The sequence below is a fragment of the Pleurodeles waltl genome, chromosome 8, assembly GCF_031143425.1.
Source record: "Pleurodeles waltl isolate 20211129_DDA chromosome 8, aPleWal1.hap1.20221129, whole genome shotgun sequence".
In the NCBI taxonomy this organism is placed as follows: domain Eukaryota; kingdom Metazoa; phylum Chordata; class Amphibia; order Caudata; family Salamandridae; genus Pleurodeles; species Pleurodeles waltl.
In genome coordinates, this window is record NC_090447.1 from 995151715 (window position 1) to 995174254 (window position 22540).

Sequence of the window (22540 nt, forward strand, 5' to 3'; positions counted from 1 at the left end):
ACACGATTGCAGAAGAGAAATGCTCGGGAGGAGGGGGCCAGCAGAGGCATGAAAGGAAAGGAAAGGCCTTTCCTTTCATGTCTCTGCAAGCATTTCTGCTGCCCGATCGCAATGCGATCGGGCAGCAGAAATGCCCACTAGACACCAGGGAATTTCGTTGTTTTTGGAAATGGACACGAGGGGCGTGGCCCCTTGGGCAAGGGCTGCTCCCCAGGGGGCTAAATAATTTTAGGCCATTTCTGACCCCCCCGGGGGCAGATCGACCTAATATAATTAGGCTGATCTGCAGAAAACCCCTAGGCACCCGTGATAATTAAACAAAAAATTGTTTTTTTTTTCTATGTGGGGAGCGACCCCTTGGGCAAGGGTCACTCCCCGGGGGGCCAAATTATTTTTAGGCCATTTCTGCCCACAATGGGGGCAGATTGGCCTAATATAATTAGGCAAAACCACTAGACACCAGGGATTTTTTTTTTATACCTACACATAAGTGGGGGGGCGGCCCCTTGGGCAAGGGGCGGTCCCCGGGGGCGGCAAAATATTTGTAGGCCATATCTGCCCCCAGGGCGGGCAGAAAACACTTAGACACCAGGGATAAAAAATGTTTTTGTTTATTTATTTGTGGGGAGCGACCCCTTAGGTAAGGGTCACTCCCTGGGGGCCAAATTATTTTTAGGGGGCCAGATCAGCCTATTTTTGTTAGGCCAATCTGCTCCCAAGGGGGCAGAAACCACTAGACATCAGGGATTGGTGTGTGTGTATGTGTGTGTTTTGTTTGGGGGCAGCCCCTTGGGTAAGAGTCACTTCCCATGGGGGCACATTACTGCTAGCCATATCTGCCCCCCTGGGGGCAGATCGGCCTATTTTTGGAAGGCCCATCTGCCCCGATGAGGGGCAGAAAGCCCACCAGAGACCAGAGAAGATTTTTTTTCAAAATACGAGGGTGGGGTTTGGCCATACCTCCACTACAAATAAATGGGGCCAAAGTTGTTGGGCAGATGGGGCAATTAACCCCGATCCACACCCCGGGGGGGGGGCAGAAAGTCAGATGCCATGGAATTAAAAAAAAAAATAGTGGGGTGGTGGCTACCAACCAGTATGGGCCTGGTCATGCCCCCGCCCCAACTGAAGGGCTCACAGTCTTTCAGCTCTCCCCCGGCACACTAAAACATCTTATCCCAAGGCAAGCAAGAGGACATTTGATTATTTTGGGTTTTGGTTTTACATTTGGGCCATGAGCGCTTGGTAACTCTCAAAATTGACCCACTTGGAATGGTGGAGGCTGTACTTTTTTTACTTTGGGACGCTGCCATGTAGAAAAATCTACAACACCTAGACACATCTGAAAACTTAGCATCTGGTTGATTCCAGGGTGGTGTGCTTCACATGCACCCCACACCATTTTCTTTCCCACAATGCCCTGCACACCTCCAACTTTGCTGGAAATCACACATTTTCTCCACATTTTTGTGGTGGAACCTTACGGAATCTGCAGGAATCCACAAAATTCCTACCACCCAACATTGTCTCATCGATACCGATAAACATTCTGCTGCACTTCTCAGCCTAAAAATTTATTTTTTCAAACTGCCCTTTTGGACTGCTTTGGTTCCCCCTCAATTTCAACATGTTTTTGGCTCTTCACTGTCACAGGCACTTGGCCCACCTACACAAGTGAAGTATAATGTTTACCAGGAGACAGAGGGAAACATTGGGTGGTAGGAAATTTGTCCCAGTGCGGTGATCCCACACAGAACTGTGGGAAAAATGTGTTTTTTTTGCTAAATTTGAGGTTTGCTGAGGATTCTAAGTAAGAAAACATTGGAGGATCCACGCAAGTCACACCTCCATGGACTCCCTCGGGGATCTAGTTTTCAGAAATGTCTGGGTTTCCCTAGATGGCTGCTGAGCCCAGGACCAAAAACGCAGGTGCCCCCCGCAAAAACAGGTAGTTTTGAATTTGATAATTTATATGTGTCCAGAAAGTGTTTTGGGGCATTTCCTTTCGAGAGCACTAGGACTACCCACACAAGTGAGGTACCATTTTTATCAGGAGACTTGGGGGAACTCTTGGTGGAGGGAAATTTGTGGCGTCTCTCAGAATCCAGAACTTTCTGTCACCAAAATGACAGGGACATTTTTTATTTTTTGGCCAAAGTTTGAGGTTTGGAAAGGATTCTGGGTAACTGAACCTGGTCAGACCCCCACAAGTCACCCCATCTTGGATTCCCCTAGGTGTCTAGTTTCCAAAAATGCACAGGTTTGCTAGGTTTCCCTAGATGCCGGCTGAGCTAGATGACAAAATCCACAGCTAGGCACTTTGCAAAAAACAGCTCTGTTTTCTTTGGGAAAATGTGATGTGTCCAAGTTGTGTTTGCGGACACCAGGCCTACCCACACAAGTGAGGTACCATTTTTATCGGGAGACTTGGGGGAATGCTGGGTGGAGGGAAATTTGTGGCACCTCTCAGATTCCAGAACTTTCTGTCGCCGAGATGAGAGGAAAAAGTGTTTTATGGCCATATTTTGAGATTTTCAAAGGATTCAGGGTAACATAAAATCCGCTAAAGCATTAATTAATAACTGCGACCAGATAGCAGGATGGCATCACTGGCATATAGTAGCACAGACTTCACCCGACCTGCCACACTATGTACGTCAGCCTGAAAAGATTGCAAACACATGTCCACCCCATTTATAAATAGTGAAATATTATAGGGGCTAGGAAGCAACCTTGGTGAATGACCCTCCCAACTTTAAAGGGGGGGTGTACATTTAATTGCAGGGCCAAAGCATACCTTGCTCGATAGTTTACCATAAAGTTGGGCTAAGAACCCGATTGTAGGAAGTTGGATCTGTATATCGCAAAGTAAGAGATAGTGTGCACAGAGTCCAAGGGTTCCCTTTAGAGATTGATCGTGGCAAAATTAGATAATTATAATGCTGTATTTTGTTGTAGTGTGGTCGAGCAGTAGGCTTATCAGAGGGTAGTGTTAAGCATTTGTTGTACACACACAGGCAATAAATGTGGAACACACACTCAAAGACTTAACTACATGCCAATTGTTTTTATATGGAAAAATATATTTTCTTAATTTATTTTAGAACCACAAGATTCAAGACTTGAGGTAAGTGCATAAAATGCAAGGTAATTCACACAGGTAAGTAGAGAACTTTGATTTTAAACAGTAGTACACACAGTTTAGGTTAAAATAGCAATAAGCTATTTTAAAAGTGGACACTGCAAAAATCAACAGTTCCTGAGGGAGATAGGTTTGGTTAGGTTTCTCAGGTAAGTAAAGCACTTACACAGTCAGTCTCCTGGACATAGGCAGCCCACCATTGGGGGTTCAAGGCAACCCCAAAGTCACTGCACCAGCAACACAGGGTCAGGTGCAGAGGTCAAAGGAGGGCGCTTATGAAGAACAGGGGTGCTCTGGTTCCAGTCTGCTAGCAGGTAACTGCGTCCTTGGGGAGCAGACAAGGGCGGTTTTGTAGAGCACTGGGAGGGGGACACAAACAGGCACACAAAACACACCCTCAGCGGCACAGGGGTGGCCGGGTGCAGTGTGCAAAGTAGGCATCGGGTTTGCTATTGAAAGAAATGGAAGTACCCGGGGTCACTTAGGCGATGCAGGCAGGGCAGAGGGGGGCTCCTCTGGCCAGCCACCGACTGGGCTAGGAAGAGGGCCGCCTGCTGGTCCCTCCTGCTCTGGAAGGTGGTTCCTCTCGGTCCTGGGGGCTGTGGGTGCAGTGCTTAGTCCAGGTGTCGGGTTCCTTATTACCAGGCAGTTGAGGTCAGTGGGAGCCTCTAGATCCTCTCTGCAGGCGTTGCTGTGGGAGTGCAGGGGAGTCAACTCAGGTTACTCACGTTGTCGTAGTCGCCTGGGAGTCCTCTCTGCAGTGTTAGTTCTCTGGAGCTCGAGCCAGGGGCGTTGGGTGCAGAGTGTGAAGTCTCACGCTTCCGGCGGGAAGAGAGAGTTCTTTGAAAGTTGTTTCTTTGTTGCAGATTTTGAACAGTGCAGCTGTTCTCTGGAGTTTCTTGGTCCTTTTGGATCAGGAGGGCAGTCCTCTGAGAACTCAGAGGTCGCTGGTCCTTGTCGGATGCGTTGCTGTGCAGGTTCTTTGAGTCTGGAGACAGGCCGGTAGGGCTGGGGCCAAGTCAGTTGTCGTCTTCGTCGTCTCTGCAGGGCTTTCAGGTCAGCAGTCCTTCTTCTTGTTCATGTTGCAGTAATCTAATTTCAGGGTCGCCCCTTAATACTAAATTTAGGGGTGTGTTTAGGTCTGGGGGGCAGTAGCCAATGGCTACTGTCCTGGTGGGTGGCTACACCTTCTTTGTGCCTCCTCCCTGAGTTGAGGGGGGGCACATCCCTATTCCTACTGGGGGAATCCTCCAAACTCAAGATGGAGGATTTCTAAAGGCCGGGGTCACCGCAGCTCAGGGCACCTTAGCGGCTGTCCTGACTGGTGGTTGACCCTCTTTGTTTTCCTCATTATCTCCTCCAGCCTTGCCGCCAAAAGTGGGGGCAGTGGCCGGAGGGGTGGGCATCTCCACTAACTGGGATGCCCTGGGGTGCTGTAACAAAAGGCATGAGCCTTTGAGGCCCACCGCCAGGTGTTACACTTCCTGCAGGGGGAGGTGAGAAGCACCTCCACCCAGTACAGCCTTAGTTTCTGGCCACAAAGTGACAAAGGCAATCACCCCATGTGGCCATAAACTCGTCTGGTTGTGGCAGGCTGGCAGAAACTAGTCAGCCTAGCACTAGGAGGCGGACTGGTTTTCAGGGGGCATCTCTAAGATGCCATCTGGGTGTATTTTACGATAAATCCCACACTGGCATCAGTGTGCATTTATTGTGCTAAGAAGTTTGATACCAAACTTCCCAGATTCCAGTGTAGCTATTATGGAACTGTGGAGTTTGTGTTTGACAATATACTCTTTATGGCTACCCTGCACTTACAATGTCTAAGGTTTTTCTGAGATGCTCATGCACTTATGCTCTCACCTGTGGTATAGTGCACCCTGTCTCAGGGCTGTCAGGCCTGCTAGAGGGGTGACTTACCTATGCCACAGGCAGTGAGAGGTGGACATGGCACCCTGAGGGGAGTGCAATGTCAACTTAGTCATTTTTTTCCCCACCAGCATACACAAGCTGTGAGGCAGTGTGCATGTGCTTAGTGAGGGGTCCCCAAGGTGGCATAAGACATGTTGTAGCCCTTAGAGACCTTCCCTGGCCACAGTGCCCTTTGTACCAGGGGTACCATTTACAAGGGGCTTATCGGTGTGCCAGGGCTGTGCCAATTGTGGGAACAAAGGGACAGTTTAGGGAAAGAACACTGGTGCTGGGGCCTGGTTAGCAGGGCCCCAGGACACTTGCAATCATAACTAGCATCAGCAAAAAGTAAAAAGTCAGGCGGTAACCATGCCAAGGAAGGCATTTCCTTACACCGATAATTTCCGTCAGGACACCAAGATTAAATAGAGTAGGTGAACCAAAGAACTGAATGATCCACAAGATCAAAAAGCACTGCTTAAATCTACAAAGTAGAGAGACAAGACACTGGATTTAGCTCTACTGCATTTCCCAATTAATAAATTCAAATTTACACACTTCTCAATAGTAACCAGGCCATTCCTAAAACCATATTGTACTGAGGATAAAATATTGTGTTCTTGTGCACACTCTTCGAACCTTCTCAACAGGATCCTACTTAACACCTTCACAGAGAAATCCAAAAGAGAAATTGGATGGTAATTCTTAGGATCCGATCTATCACCTTTTTGTATATTGGAGTAATTATGGAAGAGGCTCAAGAAGAAGGGATCTGCCAAACTGCTGCAATGTTAAACACCCTAGTAAGAATAGGTCCCCAAAAGAGAATGGCAGATTTAAATACATCTACTGGAACCCCATCAGGGCTTGGGGCCCTACCCCCGCATTGTCATGCAGGGATAAGAAAACCTCCTCAATGGATATATTCAGGGGAAAAGATTCACCCCTTATCTCATCCTCCTCTCAATTACAATCCCTATTACTTTGCTTGAAAATTTCGGAGTAATGGTCCATCCACACGGTACACAGAACGGAGGTAGCTGGCTATGGAGCCACCTTGTTAGTCAAAAAAGGGGCATTACCTACTTCTCAAAATAACTTAATAACATTAACTTACGTGGCTAGGGGCAATTTTGCCCATGCTTCTTCTAGGAGCACCTTTTTCCTAGACTTTACTGCCTCCTTCTATTTTACTCAAAGCCACTTAATAACCACTGAATCCTTAGGGGTACAACGCAGGGCTTACCTTAGCTCCCCTATACATCATTACATGCACAACCGAACCATCCCCGCTGCTTCCTACCCTGAGCAGATTTAATTTGTCTTGTCAAAAGAGCCTTAATAAAAAAGATATCATGTGCGAAGGAGCTTAACAGTACGGATGGAGATACTTCATCCTGCAGGCAATATCCCATTTTCTCGGAGTTCCCAGCCTTGTTTTCTCCAGGATGCCTTCAGGGTCAATATCTACCCACTTAATCTGCACCCTGTTCGGTCTATAAGGGACAATAACATTTATTGAGGTAGAAGCTCCCCAACTCGGGCCCCAGAATGTATTGGGAAGTATAGAAGGATCGTGGTCACTAACTATAGACTGGACAATATATGGAGTAACCACACATGACATTTTCTTTAAAAAAACACCAAAGCCATCAATAACCGATGAGTCCTTCCAATAAATGTTGGTTTAGGCTTCCCATCATCATTACATTTACAGCCTAGTAGTACAAGGTCATGTTTAAAAATAATTGAATTCAGGGCATCCCCGTAGTCATTATGGGTAAAATGAGCCATTCCCCCACCATCCTGATTGGAGAAACCACAAACCTGTCATGCTGGTAAAGGGCACATCTCATTCCAGACACAACCTACACATCACAATGTGATTTTCAAATGTGAAGTTTTATTAACACACTACCCCTACTGGACTTATTTTTAATCTGCTTCTCATTTAGCACATCTGTATCTTTACTCTGGTCTTGAGTTGTTGCGGGCATAATCGTAGTGGATGTTTTTAATTAGCTGTTAACTCAGAAGCTCCTCTGCAGTTGAATAATGAAAGGGGGCTACACCTTTTAGCTCACTTTCTGACAGGCAGACTGGCCATTTTTGTGAAAGCTATTTTATGTGACAGCTGCAATTACAAATGTCATAAATATTCTTACAGGTGTTATCATAAACTATATAAATCTTAACACTATGTTAGCATTGGACAGGCATATAACTTTATTTATTGGTTTGACTATGTTGTGTTCTTCACTTTGAATTTTGTGGTTTTGTTGTGAGGTCATAAGCATAATATTTGGTGTGCAAATTATGTTTTACATGGCTTTTGTGCAAGTTAGTAATTGAACAGCTACTCCTAACTTCTCAATTTCAGTGTTTTCTTCATTTCAATTCACAACTAAATCTGTACTATAACTGTATTTTTACGCAAATGTTTGAGTTTTATTTAAACACGATATATGTTACAGTATTATAACCAGTCCTAACATCACTTCACTTTACTTTTGTTTTTCCAATTAATTTCTATATTTTGTTATCACTGAGCCCAACCTGCCATGAGTGTTGAATTTTAGCCATGTGTATAGTCTCAGTACCTGGCCTATAGCTGTGCACAACAGTAGTTGATCGCAGGGCCAAGATGCGGCCAGGTTGTACCACCTATCCACAGCTGGCAGCCAATATCCACTCTATATGGCCTTTGGCTGTTCATAGCAAGAGACGGCTGCAGGGTCTGGTCTGCACCCATGTGCAATATGGTGTGGTCACAGGGCCTGGCTTGCTATATTACCCTGCAACCAATATGACATAGGAGGCCAACTCATGCAGCACATGGCCTTCTGCAGTGCACAGAAAGTGGTGGCCACAGGGTCTGGTCAAAGACCATTGCCTTCACTAAACCAGTTGGGGATACCAAACCCCCTCACCCCTCTGGGTTGACTGCTGGGTTTGATAGCTTATGGAGCTTTGACTGTCAGGAACAAATAGAAGCCAGTTCTGAATTTATCTGCAAAGGTCTGGCTCAACGATTTTGAATCAGTGTCTTGACCTTGCAGGTAATATTCTAAATTATGCTTTCACTTAAATTTAACAAAATATTCTCAAAGCACTACATTGTTTGGTGGTATGGCTCAGCAGAACAATTTGGAGTGGCATGTTTATGTGAGGATTTCATCTCACACTTACTCCTTAACCATACAGAGAACCTGATGCATTTTACTGAAACTTGATTTGCTGTTGACGGGGATGATACATTCTGTGGAGGTGGGGCAGGTAGACAAGCAGTGTGTGGCATTGCACTGCCTGCTGTAGAGTTTGGTGAGCGATACCTATTAATACTACACTGCTTTCAAAAGACAAATGAGCAATTGGCCCTCCTGAGCCAAGTGTAAGAGGGAAGAAAAGTCCATGTAGATACTGAGTGGTTCACTGAAGATATAATTACCACCTCATGTATTGGGGGTGTATGATGTATGCATTCATAGTGCATCTAGCAAGCACAGGTAACACGCTGATCATGGCTACAGACAAATTATGCATTCCTGTACTATGCTTGGGAGCTAGCTGCCACATCAAACATTGTAACTTTTCCAAACGTGTAAAGCACTGCACTGTACATATCTCAAAGCCAATCTGACGTAAAGTACAACAAAATGTTTACACTATGACATCTTGTTGTGACGGGCCAAAATACATGTTCAGTGGCTGCAATGATCTGTTCACATGACAGGTTGGGATCATTCTACGAAATGTTTGAAGCAAGAGCAATTCTTGTGGGCAGGGAGTTACAGTTATCAACTGCAGGTTAGTGTTGTCATACATTTTGAAGGTCAATCAGTGTCTATTTGTTTGTTCACACCTTTTGCATTTTCCACGTTTCACAGTTCTGTAAATCATGATTGCTATAAATCTGATGATCATGATGGCAAAAACTCATTTGTTTTCTCTGCTTAACACAGTGAGATGTCTTTGGCACGACCACCAAAGGTGAGTCCAACACCAATGAAAGAAAGTAGGGAGAAACAGAGGTATGAGTTCACTCTGAAATAGTACCAACCACTGCAGCATAGAGTCCAGATGTGGGATGTCTGATAAACTACTTATCTTGAGTACTCTTCCCGAGTCTGCTTTATTTGTGAGACATTCAATGTTCCAAAGTGTGAGGACACTAGGTCAACTTATCTTAGCAACATTAGTACAATGCTGAATGCCAACATCATTTATGCCTCAAACTTCCCATATCATATTTGCGTTGCACTACCTGTGATGACGCAGAAAAGAAGGACCAAAATATAGTCATATATCATGTAACCAAAATCGTAAAATGCAGTGTGATTTTAGTAAAGAAAATAATGTATGAGGGAAATTGTGCCCTCGGAGTAGTTCGCCAATATTATAAACGAGCTTAATTAATCATGAAGAATTGAAAATTTTAGTAATCCGTCATAATTGCAAATGTGTGCTATGATTTCTTGTTGAAACTGTTTAATGCTTAGCTTAAATCTAGTAGAGGCTTTGGCCTAGTTGCTTGACCTCAAATTCAACTGTATGGTTTTTTTCTTACTTTTAAGAGAACCTTATTCTGTATTTTTCCAGCAGAGATGACTAATACACTTATCTCCAAGGTTTTGTACTGGGCCGGTTTCATCCCCTTTGATCCAAGGTCAGTCTGCAGGTGCGGACAATAAGAGTACAGATATCGAAATAATTGGCAAACCTTGTTACAACTTGTGTTCCAAGGCTCCAAGGACAATGTATGCATAAATGAGTACTAGTAGAAATACATTTTTCATTGGTCAATTTGAAGCCACCCTATGAACCCTCCAATGGAAGACCCTGCTGAATTTGGAATGTTTCTTACTTAAACCCACCGGACAAAGAGAAGTCAGCCATGAAGTTTGATCCAAGACGCCATCTTAGACGACATCTTGATGCCCTTTTCTCTATTCCAGAGAAAGAGACTTTATGAATTCTCACCCTAGAGACTTTAACTTTAATTTGCCCCGTCTTGCCCATGCAGTAACTTTGCCCCATTCTCCTTGCTACTGCAAGGAAACTTGCCCTTAACTCTGCCCCCTTTGAAATTCTGCCTCATGCTGATCGAACCGGTACCTGAAGGACGAAGACTTTCTTGAATGCTGATTGTAATTGGTAATTATGAAAGGATAATTGTATTATGCATTGTGTTTTTCCTTTTAGGTACCAACTGCTATTTTTATAGGGCCCAAGCTAGAAGTTTTCCAAATTTGTGTTGACTAAATTCGTTTTGCATGAAGCCCCACATGCCAATGCTAATTAGAGGTTAGTTGAGGGTTTTATCTGATGCACCATGCTAAATTGAAACCTTGTCATGCTGATCGATGTATGCAATTAGTCAAATTCAATTACTTATATTAGTGATTTGTATTGCCATAACTGAATGTATCATAATTCAGATTTTGGTAGATTGCGCTTCCTCCGCCGTTATGGACAGCTAGTAATGTTCGTATACATATATGATTTGGTTTTGAGACTTATATATATTGTGCTAGCTTTGTTAATATAGGGAAATAAATCCATTAACTTTTAATAAACTGGTGTGGTTATTCATGACTGAAAGGTCATGTTACGTCGAAATACCAACTGTTATTGATTCCTAATGAGTTATTTTGATCCATTAACTGAGTATTGGCTATCGATTACAATAGTTATTGATTATCGATTTAAGAGATCCGACTATTCTAGGATGAGGAGAGTCGAACTAGGCTAAAAGGTTCACCGACCTCCGACGTGTCCAGGTACAGGTAATTTATAAGGGCTGGACGCGTTATCAGTAGATGGTTGCAGAGATTGATGGTTTCGCCCTTTGGGACCCCATCCGAGCAATAGACGGAGTTAAATTAGAATTTTCTTTGATAAAACAAGTTGGAGAGATGATGATGCCCTAAGTCCCCAATGACTTTCCCGGGATCTCGGAGCTTGCGAAGGGAGGACATGGAGGTGTGAGAATGTTTTTGGCGTTTCTAGTGACGTTATGAGTGAAGTTAGGGTTTTGCGCTTGCACAGCTTATTGCCGCAGATGAATTGAGAAGTTTGTGAGGATTTTAGGGGGGTTACGGACTCCAGTTGAAGTTTTAAGAGGAGTGTGACTCCAAAGTGTGAGAGTAGGGAAGTCGTCGAACTTATCATGTGTGTAGCGCTTTGTGCAGGAAAAATTGCCCACGTGGTTGTTGTTGTTGAGACGGGCCCTGCCAGTTCAAGAGACTCCGGAGTATGTTGAAAAGTGTATGAGACACTTGATTGATGTTGTAATCTGTTCGGTTTAATAGGTTGATCGGGCGTGGTCAACAAGTCGGTACGAATACTGAGGCATGAAAGAAAATTTTCGACTTTGAGATTTGACGAATTCTAAGGCGCGCTAGAATAGTTAATTGATCAGTTGAGAGTAAAGTTTGCGGGTCCAATTTTACTTGCGAAAGTGGGAGACCGAGAAAGATGGAATAACTGCCAAGGCTAGTGAAAAATCACTAAGGTTTCTAAAGCGAATGTGTTACCTTTCCTGTAGTAAACCGACAGATTTGTTTTCTTCTTTTTGGTTAGTGCTTGCGATATATTTCAGAAATTAGTTTTGAGTGAAGCTGAATGAAAGAAGACAAGCCGCGGGACTTTGTCAGCCGCAGTGTGTGGGTGTGACGTCACTAGGAGCCACACTGGGATAGGTTGGTTGGTGAGAAGGGTCGCGCTGGGATAGGACGCAGTCCGTGAAGCACAATTGGTGGGGAAAGGCAAGCGAAGAGTATTCCGGGAATTAAAGTCACTTATTAATTACACATTTTAGAAAAATAAAATATGACATTTTTCAAAGCATTTAAGAGTGCCATGAGGGGAGATGTTTATATTAAGGCAAATGTAGGAGAAGAAACACCGTCTGAGGGTTCACCAGCTTACATCGTGATTGAAGAAAAGGGTGTTGCACCATGTCTTTGGTTAAAGCAATGGTGCAAATTAACAGAGAAGCATGGAAGTATAGCGTTCCCCATCCATGGGTCGTTCAATCTAAGAGTTTTGGAGAATCTAAGATTCGCACTATACGACATGAAAGTACCTCCAAGACCAGCACAGTTTGAGGCACTAGCAATTTGGGAGCTAATAGCTAGAAACCAACAACAAAAGAAATTTGAGACACGAATAAGAAAGGTGGAAAAGACACTAGCGGATGCTAGATGGGATAGCACACAAAAGGTTTGGAGATCAGATGTATTGCAGGGAATTAAATTGTTCCCAGAAATTACTGATGAAGCAGAGACGGAAGGAAGGAAAGCTACCTATAACACAAACAGGAGTCAGTCTAGAGATAGAGAGAACAACAGAAACTCAAAAAGGTCAGACGAGTCAGACGATGAGGAGTTCATTATACAATTGCTGAATGATCGCCCGCCACCATATGTGGAAAGCGAAAAAGGCTCAAGCATTAGTACTGCCCCACCAGAACCAACACAGGGCAATGTAACACCAAATTTGAGAATATTGCAAAGACAGAGCGGTTCCGATATGCCTTTTTCACCGCAAATACCACAAATTCAGAGAACATATCCTGACGTGCCTAAATTGAAACCTGTCGATAGTTATCAGCCGCAGGTTCAAAGGCACTGCTGTGATGAGCATAACTTGGGAATTACTTCTGATTTACTGGCCCAGGGAGGACAGAGTTATCAAAGACCAACATTGATTCAAGCCGAATCAACACAAATTTTGAAGCCTCAAAAGCAGGTACAAGAAGTACCGAGGTACACTCGAGTAACAGAGAGCCAGTTAGATATGCCAGCAATGATGAACCATAATGTGGGGTTCAACATGCCACAGAATTCGGGGAACAGACAGAATCCAGACGCAATATCTCTGCCTATTACTGTAGGTCCGCCAGTACCATTGTATATACAGGCAAACTCAAACGTATGCGACCAAGGGGTAATGACACAAAGTGAGACAGGGAGAAGATACATAGAAAACACTCCAGAAACAACTCCGATAGCAACACTGCCAAATGGATCTGGGTCCTTGTCAGGATTTAGTCCAATTCCAATTTGTGCTCCGTCGACAGTGGTAAGGTCAAATCCACCACTATTAGTACTGTAAACTTCAAAGACTGAAACGCTACAGCAACCATCAGTAGCAGTAGATGTAAGTGCTACGTTGGTGGGACTGAACGCACAACAGTTAACACAATGCTTTAACAGTCTGAACTCACCACAGAGTACATCCAGCGGGAAGGAAGAAGAATACCTGAATAAAATAAGATTGGGCATGGAAGCAGATGAACTAGTAGAGGGAACAATGGGTCTGAACAGGTTAGAATCATACACAGAAGAAGAGCTGAGATATATGTGCCCTAGGATAACAAGAGAAGTGAGTAACATACATAAGAAGTTACAAGAAATTGCAGACAGATACGAGATCGATATAGGTAAGACTAAACACTTGAGCAGAAGTTACAGGTTAGACTTTGAGATGAAAGATTTTGAACACATGAGATCGGCAGGGATGAAAACGCACCTTAAGGAGATACTGCAGAGCGCGCTGGTCTGGAGATGTCTAGATAAATGGGAAAGTAGATGGGTTAAGAAAAAGGACAAAAAGAAAGAAAGTACCCCCGATCGGAATGAAAAGGCACAACAGAATGACGACCTGATAACCATGTTGCCAATGAGAGAAACAGCAGGGGGAAAACTTGTACATGTACCATGGCACAGGTGCGATATTCAATCCTTTACGGATGATTTCCCCAAATTGAGAGAGAAACGATTGAATGGTATCAACAAACAGATAGATTTGTGAAACTCGCAAAATGTCTCTGGGAAGACCTGAATACCTTATTTGAAATTGTGGTTCCGGCAGATTTATGGGAAGATTGTAAAAGGGCTGTAGGTTGGCCGACAACTGAACCAGAAAGGGACAGGGACACAGGTGCACCATCACCTACGGTAATGAGTCTATACCATAAGGTGATTGAGCACTTGAAAACAAAAGTTGCGTCAAAAAATGTGGATTGGCAGAGGATTGACAGGACAGCACAAGAGGTTAAAGAGTTGATACATGCGTACTATGAGAGATTGTTGAAAGCGTTTAAGAATTACAGTGGTACAGAAACGATTGAGGCAAAAGACATGGTCCATTTCGTGTTCAGATTTGTGGAAGGGTTGAGACCCGAAATTAGCCAGATGATTAAAATGCATTTGATTTGTTGGCAGTCGAAATCGATCGATGAAGTGTTGAACTATGCAAAATACTGCAGTGATGAGATTGAGACAAAACAGAAAAGGTTGAAAGAAAAGGTGATGGTGATGCAGCTTAGAGCAGCTCAGACAGGTTTGCAAGGTTTGCAAGGTTTTCAACAACAGATGCCACAGCAGCAACAGCAGGGAAATGCTATGTTTCAGCCGCAGATGAGAGGCAGAGGTCGAGGAGGTTTTGTGAATAATGGTCCTGATTTGAATACTGTTATGATTCCAAATGGTATACAGGCAATGAAGAAGGTGATGACATGTCACACGTGCGGAATCGTCGGGCATTGGAAACGGGAGTGCCCAATGATGGTGCAGGAAGGTGTAGGTCAGCAAAACAATGATGTCAATGCATTTCAGAAAATGAGAGGACCGAAATTGAGAGGTCCAAATCCAAATTTTCAGAGTAATGTAAATCAGATGCAGGGTTTACAACACATACAACCGCAGCAGGTGCAAATGCCCTGTGCACAAATGGCGCAGTTGCAGCCAATGCAACAGCAGTTTCCTATGGTACCTAATCAGCAAATGCAAATACCCTTAGCACCAATAAATCAGCAACAGGTAATGCTTCCTCAACAGGTCACGGGTCAAGGAATGAACCAAAATGACACAGTACACCAATTCCCATTACACAGTGAGAATGGAATAAACGATGTATGGGAGAGTGAAAGTTCAGATGAGGAGGGAAATTGTATGCTTGCAGCATCTTTGGAAGTTGATCAAAAGGGTCCATATGTGGAAGGAAAAGTTATGGGTCACTGCGTTTCATTCTTGGTTGACACGGGAGCTACACGCTCTACTGTTAGAAGCATCGAAGTACCAAATTTGCCACTTTCAGGGAGAACAGTTCAAGTAGTGGGAGTAGCAAATAGGTACCTGACAAACCCAATCACTGATCCAGTGCAAGTCAGAAATGGTAATTATCAAGGGTCACATAAATGTGTGGTGTGTGACTCGAGCCCAATATCACTATTAGGGAGAGATTTATTGTGTAAATTGGGATGCTCGATTATGTGTTCAAATGATGGAATAAAAATTCAGACAAACAGTGATGGGGAAGAAGAGGACGGCGTAGAAGGGGACGAAGGGGAAACTGTCGATGAAGGGTATCCTCTGATTACTCTTTATCCAATGCTCACTGAAGCAGATATTCCTGCTGAGTTACAGGAAACAGTTGGAAAGGAGGTGTGGGATATGACAGGGAAAGAGGTAGGATTGGTCAAAGGAGTAGAACCAGTGAAAGTGACTATAAAACCCAATGCAACCTTTCCCCAGACCCCACAATACCACATGGCACAAGACACCCTCATGAAAGTCGCCCAACTCATTGATGAGTTTGTAAAACAAGGAGTACTAAAAGAAGTGTTAAGTATTCCATGTAATTCACCAATCATGGGACAGATAAAACCGAGTGGAAAGGTCCGGATAGTTCAGGATCTGAGGAAAATAAATGACATAATAGTCAAATGTTGTCCCGTGGTACCGAATCCAGCTGTGATAATGTTTCAAGTTCCCTGTGATGCTGAGTGGTTCTCAGTCATCGACTTGTCACAAGCATTCTTTTCTGTGCCTCTTCATGAGGACAGCCAATTTCTATTTTGTTTCAAATTCCTAGACAGAGTCTACAGTTGGTGTTGAATTCCTCAAGGGTTTTCGGAGTCACCATCAATTTTCAATCAGATTCTAAAGAAGGATTTGGAATCATTAGAATTACCATTTGAATCAACCTTGGTGCAGTACATTGACAATTTGCTGATCGCATCTAAGACAGAAAATGACTGTACAGTTGACACCATTGCCCTATTGAACCATTTGGGAAGGAACGGACACAAAGTGTCCCCTTTGAAATTACAGTTCTGTCAGAAGAAAGTGAAATATTTGGGTCACCAAATAGAGAAGGGGTCGAGAAGAATCATGAAAGAGAGAATAACAAGCGTACTTCAAAAGAGTCCACCGAAGACAAGGAGAGAGGTGAGAAAGTTTTTGGGAATGGTGAGCTACTGTCGCCAATGGATTCCCAATTTCTCAACTCTAGCAAAACCATTACTGAAACTGACCCAGAAGGATGCGCAGGATGAAATAGAGCTGAAAGGAGATGAGATGGATGTTTTTATTGAATTAAAGGAATGCATGTGCAGTGCTCCAGCTTTAGGTATGCCTGATTGCACAAAGCCTTTTACATTGTTTTGCCATGAACGTGATGCATGTTCTTTGTCTGTCTTGACTCAAGCCCATGGTGGCGTTAACAGACCAGTAGCATATTTTTCAGCTACTTTGGATCCGGTCGCAGCAGCACTGCCAGGGTGCTTGTGTGCCGTAGCAGCAGTTGGTATAAGCCTAAATCAGAGTGAAGGAATAGTGATGGGACACCCTTTAACGGTCATGGTCCCTCACTCAGTCGAGATACTTTTGACACGTTCCCGAACACAGCACATGACCGGTGCTAGGCTCACAAGGTACGAGACAATAATTTTGGGTTCACCCAATGTGCAGCTGAAAAGGTGCACTACGTTGAATCCAGCAACCTTGTTTCCCAGTGAAAATGTCGAAATTGAGAACGCTGAAGACATCGAGCACGACTGTCTACAGGTGACTGAATTTTGTACAAAACCAAGACCTGACATCAAAGACACCCGATTGGAAGACAACGATCAAGTTATTTTTGTTGATGGTTCATGTTTAAGGGATGCACTAGGAATATTGAAAGCAGGATATGCTGTATGTACAATAACAGGTGTTCTGGAAGCATCTTGGCTTCAAGGAGTTTACTCTGCACAGGTGGCGGAACTGGTAGCCCTTACGAGAGCTTGCCAACTTTCTGCATTGATGAAAGTCACCATTTATACTGACAGTCAGTACGGATTTGGAATAGTGCATGCCTTTGGACAGTTGTGGTCACAAAGAGGCTTCATGACCTCTTCAGGATCACCAGTGAAAAATGGTGAGAGAATAAGAGAGTTGTTACATGCCATCCAATTACCAGGAGAAGTAGCAGTGGTAAAATGCAGTGCACACTCAAAATCACAGGATTACATTTCTTTGGGAAACGGATATGCAGATCAAGTCGCACGGTTTTGCGCATTGAACTGTATATTGCTCAGGGACGAATGGAACTTGATAAATGAGCCAGAGCTTGAACCAAGCGAAGCCTTTGCTCTAAAGGTTGTAGATACAATTGACGAATTGAAGTCTTTACAAAACGATGTTAGTGAGGATGAGAAACTCTCATGGAGCAAATTACAATGTGTAAAGAAACCAGATGATTTGTGGGTTTCAAGTGAAGGGAGATTGGTTTTACCAAACAGTCTTTTGACACAGTTAGCCAGACTGTACCATGGACAAGCCCATCTTGGAAGGGATGCCATGGTTAGACTATTCAAAATCGATTGGTTTAATCCCAAAATCCGTCAAGTTGCTGAAGCAGTTTGCCATTGTTGCGTCATTTGCCAACAAATGAATGCAGGGAAGGGGACAGTAGTACATTTGAGCCACATTGGGAGAGCCGGAGGTCCGTTCAGCAGGATGCAAATGGATTTCATTGAGATGCCTGTGCATGGAGGTTTGAAGTATGTGTTGGTGATTGTGTGTATTTTTAGTCACTGGATTGAAGCATACCCCACACGTAGAAATGGCAGTCTCACAGTCGCCAAACTTCTCTTAATAGAACTAATACCACGTTTCGGATTCCCGATCTCTTTAGAATCAGATAGGGGAAGTCACTTCAATAATGAAGTAATAAAATTACTGTGTGCAGCACTGAACATTGAGCAAAAGTTGCATTGTAGCTACCGCCCTGAAGCATCAGGTCTAGTGGAGCAAATGAATGGCACATTGAAATCAAGGATGACGAAAATATGTGCATCAACAAACTTGAAATGGCCCGACGCATTGCCTTTGGTGTTAATGTCAATGAGAAACACCCCTGATAGGAAAACTGGACTGTCCCCACACGAGATCCTCATGGGCAGAGCCATGAGACTTCTAGCAGTTCCCGCAAATGCTCTTTTGAATATTACGGAGATATGGTATTGGACTACTGCAAAGGTCTAGCTGATGAGGTACGCTCTTTTTCTCACCAGGTGGAGGCAACCACCTTGCCACCGATCCAAGGTCCAGGACACGCCCTGAAAGCAGGTGACTGGGTCGTGATAAAGAAGCACGTGACGAAGTCGTGCCTGGAACCCCATTGGAAAGGACCTTTCCAAGTGATTCTGATGACTACTACCGCTGTGAAGTGTGCGGGAGTTCCCAACTGGATTCACGCCAGTCACACGAAAAGGGTGACGTGCCCCACAGAAGAGGAAGTTGAAGCGCTGAAATCACCAGTGACTGACAAGAAAGTACCAGGCACCGAGACAGAGAAACGAGAACCTGGAGGCGAACAAGCAGAAGTAGAGGAGGGAGAGATACTCTCTGAGGAAGAAAAAGCTGATCCATTTGAGGAGAATGGGGGAGAGACATCAGAAAGAGACGGAGACCCTGAGGGTGACAAGAGCCTGCGACAGGTGAAGAAACAGGAGAGCCTGATCAGAGGAGGGCTTTCCCAGAAGCGGACGATACAGGAAAGGAAAAGGAAAACCTGATTGACCTCCTAGAGGAAGGAAAAGAGGAGGGACAAAGTGAAATCGCTCAACCTCTTCCGGAACAGGTTGCAGGTCCCTCAGGTGAAAACAGTGTGAAACGGCGGCAAAGCATATCGCCAGTGAAACTAAGGACTAAAGAAATATCAAATGAAAATGAAGAGCCAAAGTTGAAAGAGAAAAGAAAAGAAGTGTCTGTCGCAATAGCAACACCAAGTGAAGAGAAAGACCTGGCCAAGGAAGAAAGTACCCGTGAGAGAGAATCAAAGGGAGATGCAAAATTGAAAAGGAAAAGAATACCGAGCATAAGGTATTCTGGTCCGGAGTGGGCATACATAGCCGCTAACGATTGGTCAGACGAATTCCCATCTCTCAGTCTTGAGAACGAAGAGGCAGAACTTCACTTTGGCACTTGAAAAGTGAAGCTCCATGAACTTTACCAAATAAGACATTGAAAACCTGATTGACTTTTTAAACCGGCTAAGACATTGCTAAACTTGATTGACTTTGAAACCGATTTTGAGACAAAACGGCTAACCGATGAGAGACTAAGCTGCTAAAGAAAACAGTGTGAACATTGAACTCGTTCAGCTTTATACATATCTGCAAATCTGATTCTGATAAAGTGTCTTCAACTTTCTGATTCTATACGGATCAAGACAGGCTGCGCTACACAGGGGCATAAAATGAAGTGTTGTAAATACATGTGTATAGGTCTAATAACTGCATGCATACTAATCATTGTAGCAATAGTTCTTGAAATGCATGGAAAGGATGAGAAAGGGACAAATTATGCTTTTACTTCTAGACCTACTACTACTACTGAACTAACAGCTTTAAAGAGACTCGAACAAGACAAAAGACATCTGCATGATAAAAAGGAACTTTCGTCTAATGTTTTCTATCGCTTGCTGAGTGAGTATGTTGAGACCATGGATGCGAAAGATTGTTATGTATGCACACAAATACCTACCTCAGTAGAGGAAGGGGTGACATATCATAGCATGCCTCTTACGTACGGAATTACATGTAGTTTAATAACGTCCAGATTTTATGGTCAGGAGTATATTCACTAATTTTATTCTAATTATGATGTTACATTTGCATATGTCCCCATAATCGAGTACCTGAGTAAAGTAGCCAGAGATTATTATATAAAATTGATGAGGGGCTTCTTTGAGCCGTTGTCACCTTTTCACACAGCCCACGCACATAGAGAGAACCTTACATGCTTGCTTTCACCGATGGAGATAAGCTTTTTAGATAACACTGACGATAGGAGGAAAGAGGTGAAGGAGAAATTAGAAAGGGAATTACACAAAAGGACATCTGTAGATAATTATGCTTTTGCCGCGATAAAGACACACGCGAAAATAGCTTTAGATACATTACACGTAGGGAGATTCTGTATACATAGACATAAATCATATTATGACACAGTTTTTGTGGGAACGAGTGAATGTAAACATACGTTTTTGTTTCAACCTAAATGGACGTTCATGCTGAATGGACAAGACCCAGTTATTCCAGGGGTGTATTATATTTGTGGACTTAACGCCTTTTATCGTCTTCCTAAGGGATGGTATGGGAGATGTTATTTGGGAATAATATTCCCAAAGGTTTATCAACTGGACGACTTAAAGAAATTCCCAAAGCTGTCTGAATCACATCATGTTCAGAAGAGAGAGACAGCTTCTGGTGTGGTAGGAGATATGTTTGGAGCTCTGATTCCTTCAGTGGGAGTCATTTTGAATTCAATTAAAATATGAAAGTTGTCTACTATTGTGGATAACATGCTGACACAATTCTCAGGAGCTATAATTCTGATGGATACTGAACTTGCTGCAGAAAGATCTATGACTCTTCAAAATCAGCTTGCCTTAGACATTATTTTAGCAAAGGATGGCGGCGTTTGCAAAATGCTTGGAACACGTCACTGTTGTACATATATACCGGACAACAGTGGACAAATTAGAAAAATGCTTACAAATTTAACTAATGAAAGTACAGATTTGAAAGAATTGAAAGAACCAGGGGTATGGGAGAAGGTTGGAAAAGGATTTGCTTCGGTGGGAAATTGGCTCAGCAACATTTGGAATGGATTGTTACTGAAAATAGTAAAGGGAATATTAATAGTATTAATTTGTTTATTAGGCATTTGGGGAATATGGAAAGCTATTAAAATGTTGAAAACAAGGAACCAAAGGAAAAGAGAAGAGAAAATAGAAAACAAAATAGTAGAAATATACAGAGAAAATTCAAAGGGAACCAAAAGAAAGAGGGAATTGACTGAAATGCCAAATTACTAGAACAGAATTTGAATGGAATACAATTTGTGGGTAGATTTGATGTGATGACATAATTAGTCATCAGAGGAGGGATTGATGACGCAGAAAAGAAGGACCAAAATATAGTCATATATCATGTAACCAAAATTGTAAAATGCAGTGTGATTTTAGTAAAGAAAATAATGTATGCGGGAAATTGTGCCCTCGGAGTAGTTTGCCAATATTATAAACGAGCTTACTTAATCATGAAGAATTGAAAATTGTAGTAATCCGTCATAATTGCAAATGTGTGCTATGATTTCTTGTTGAAACTGTTTGATGCTTAGCTTAAATCTAGTAGAGGCTTTGGCCTAGTTGCTTGACCTCAAATTCAACTGTATGGTTTTTTTCTTACTTTTAAAAGAACCTTATTCTGTATTTTTCCAGTAGAGATGACTAATACACTTATCTCCAAGGTTTCGTACTGGGCCGGTTTCATCCCCTTTGATCCAAGGTCAGTCTGCAGGTGCGGACAATAAGAGTACAGATATCGAAATAATTGGCAAACCTTGTTACAACTTGTGTTCCACGGCTCCAAGGACAATGTATGCATAAATGAGTACTAGTAGAAATACATTTATCATTGGTCAATTTGAAGCCACCCTATGAACCCTCCAATGGAAGGCCCTGCTGAATTTGGAATGTTTCTTACTTAAACCCACCGGACAAAGAGAAGTCAGACATTTTCTACGATGCCATTTTGAAGTTTGATCCAAGACGCCATCTTAGACGACATCTTGATGCCCTTTTCTCTATTCCAGAGAAAGAGACTTTATGAATTCTCACCCTAGAGACTTTAACTTTAATTTGCCCCGTCTTGCCCGTGCATTAACTTTGCCCCATTCTCCTTGCTGCTGCAAGGAAACTTGCCCTTAACTCTGCCCCCTTTGAAATTCTGCCCCATGTTGATCGAACCGGTACCTGAAGGACGAAGACTTTCTTGAATGCTGATTGTAATTGGTAATTATGAAAGGATAATTGTATTATGCATTGTGTTTTTCCTTTTAGGTACCAACTGCTATTTTTATAGGGCCCAAGCTAGAAGTTTTCCAAATTTGTGTTGACTAAAATTCGTTTTGCATGAAGCCCCACATGCCAATGCTAATTAGAGGTTAGTTGAGAGTTTTATCTGATGCACCATGCTAAATTGAAACCTTGTCATGTTGATCGATGTATGCAATTAGTCAAATTCAATTACTCATATTAGTGATTTGTATTGCCATAACTGAAAGTATCATTATTCAGATTTTGCGTAGATTGCGCTTCTTCCACCGTTATGGACAGCTAGTAATGTTCGTATACATATATCATTTG